Here is a 2925-nt window from a genome sequence, read left to right as displayed (position 1 = left end):
GAGCTAAGGCTCCAGGCCCGGCGGTCCACAATGTTCAAATGGCGGGATGTCTTGTCCCGTCACAGCGACCATTGGACCGTCGGGGCGGTCCTGCCCATCCTGGATAGATGGGTGGATTGTAGCAGCGGACGGCTCACATTCCGAGCCACACAGGTGCTGACCGGACATGGTTGTTTCGGTCAGTACCTGTGCCGAATCGGACGCGAGGCAACCGCGCGGTGCCACCATTGTGGCGCCGCGGAGGACTCGGCGCGGCACACTCTCCAGGAGTGTCCAGCCTGGGAGGTGCCACGTCGGGTGTTAGCGGCGAAGGTGTGTCCGGACCTCTCGTTGCGGAGTATCCTTTCGGGGATGCTTGGTTGCGGGAGCGTCTGGCAGGCCATGATCTCCTTTTGCGAGGAGGTCATGGTCGCGAAGGAGGCCGCCGAGCGGGTTCGGGAACAATCCATGCCAGCTCGACGTCGCCTACGGGTAGGGCGTCGTAGACGTTTGCCCCGTTCCTCCTCGGGGGGGGGGGGGGGCGGCTTCCACCTTCGGGTGTAAGTCACTTCTAGGAACCCTTCGGGGGGAGGGACTTCGCCACCTTCGCCGCGCCTGCGGGCCACGATGGTGGCCGTTACGCCTCAGGGGCCACGACTCGGCATTTGTCGGGTCGTGGTATCGGGTTTGACGCACCCGGGGCACTCAGTCACACCGGGCCAAGCCTGGCCCGAGGCGTCGACGACGCCCGTGCGGGGTGGACCATTTAGAGAGGCTTCCTTCGCCCCTTTCGAGCGAATTTTAGCACACACAGTGCCGATGAACATTTAATAGTGTTCATTTAAACATTGTTTCAACCTCACGCGGGGAAGAAACAACAAAAAAGGAAAAAAACGCTCGTTGAACGCGGACGGAGGTGGCGCCACCCCGAGTTCAGCGGAGGGAACCACGCGGCAACGGTAAGTTCTAGAACTTTCTAGAAATTCTGACCGAGTGCAGCGTGTGTGTGTGTGTGTGAGAGAGAGAGAGAGAGAGAGAGAGAGAGAGAGAGAGAGAGAGAGAGAGAGAAAGAGAGAAAGGAAGCGCAGTGTGCGAAAGAGAGAGAGTGAGCCGGTCGGTCCGAGAGTGAGAGAGACTCGGATTTATACGGCCGGCCGTGCGCTAAACAAAGACGATACGTGTTTGTGTGTGCGCGAGCGATAATACACTAAGTGTGAACTATCCGGTGGAAAGTGTGGTTTTTCCACACGGGAGCGATCGATAGTGCGCGGATTGATTTTCTCTCGGGAGAAATATCCGTGTGCGCGACCGTTCTCGCGTAATTCAAAACGCGCGTCGCCTTGCTTGGCGCGCCAAGCATGGCCTCGCTCAGTTACGCGACCGCGGCGAGTGAGGGGGAGAGGACAGGCCCCAGTGGCCCTGTTATAGATGCAGATGGATGGATCCACCCCCGGGACTACCAGGAGATGAAGCAGGAGAGGACACCTCTCCCACTACGTACAAAGACGAAGCGACGCATCTCCCAGGATTCGGGAGAGGAGACCGATACGTCGGTGACGTCCATCCTGACAGTCTCATCAGGAACGTCATCCCGATCATCGGCGAAGAGGGGGCGACCCCCCACAACGGGGGAGTACATCGGCCTAGCCGAGGCCAAAAGAGCCGTTAGGCTTGAAATTGAGAAAGAGGAATAGATAGCTCTGGAGAGAGAGCTTCTCTATGGCGAGTGCGTCCCGCCGCCCTCTGGAAGATCGACAAACCCTATTCCTCCGCAGGAGGAATACGATGAAGAGGCGAGAAGAATGCCCACCCCGGATTTAGCGGTTGGCGCGTTAAAAGCCGCAAACCAGGTGGAGACGGCGGCCGCGAAATCGTCCCAATTGAACGGGACGATCAAGCGGCAAATGCGGATCGCCGCGCGTATACTATGCGGAGCGACGACTGAAGTGGTGCAGCGTGCAAAGCGCCCATTACGAAGCGATGACACGGAGTCGAATGTATATCGGATTCGTCTCTAGGAAATAGAGGAGGAGAATACGCGGCTGAGAGAGCGCCCCGCCGCATTGGAAGAACCATTGTCGAGAAGATCCTCCTCGCCGATCGCAGCAAGGAAGTCACCGCGAAAGGACGCAGACTTGAGCGTCCTTATAGAGAAAATCGGTGAGCTGGTGAGCGACCGGCTGAACGATTTCTGGGCGCGAGCGGAAGCCCGATTCGCGCCCAAAGAGACGACTCTCCCGCCAACGGATTCGACGGACATCTCCTGCGGGGAAAGCTCCGCATCTCAAGGAGCCGCACGGGAGAAGAAAGCTGGAAAAACGGCGGAAAAATCGAAGAAAACGCTCCCGCCAGCAAACAAGAGCGACGAGGCGGCGGCAAGAAAACAAACCGCGCGCCAAGAAACTTCCTCCATCCAGAAGAGGATGGAGAAGATTCAAGAAGACCAGGTCGCCAGGGAGGCTGCCCAAAGCGCTGGAAAATCCGCAACTAGTATCAATGTTGCGGATAACACCGCTAAAGAAACGCCGTGGACTCAAGTCCTCGGCAGAAAGGCCAAAAAGGCCGATAATACGAAGAAAGACGCGCCGAAGAAAGTGGAGGCGCCTGTACAAGGCGGCAAAAACACGCAAAAGGCACAGGAAGACAAACATCAAAAGAAGGAAGTAAAAATGCCGAAGAATCCTTCGACGGCCACCGTGACGCTTGCCCTTCCGCAAGGGAGCGCCGGCACATACGCGGACGTTATGGCGATGGCCAAAAGGCTGATTAGCCTGAAGGACATCGGAATCGACGAAGTAAGGGCGAGGAAAGCCCTCACAGGAACCCTCATTCTGGAAGTGACGGGAGAGGGCCGAGACGGAAAAGCGGACGCGCTGCCCGCCAAATTACGCTGGATTTTCACCCCCGAGGAGGTGAAAATCACACTACCGCTGAAGCGAGTCGGCA

Source organism: Xylocopa sonorina, unplaced genomic scaffold (assembly GCF_050948175.1).
Source record: "Xylocopa sonorina isolate GNS202 unplaced genomic scaffold, iyXylSono1_principal scaffold0063, whole genome shotgun sequence".
Lineage (NCBI taxonomy): Eukaryota > Metazoa > Arthropoda > Insecta > Hymenoptera > Apidae > Xylocopa > Xylocopa sonorina.
This window is presented reverse-complemented; position numbering follows the sequence as displayed.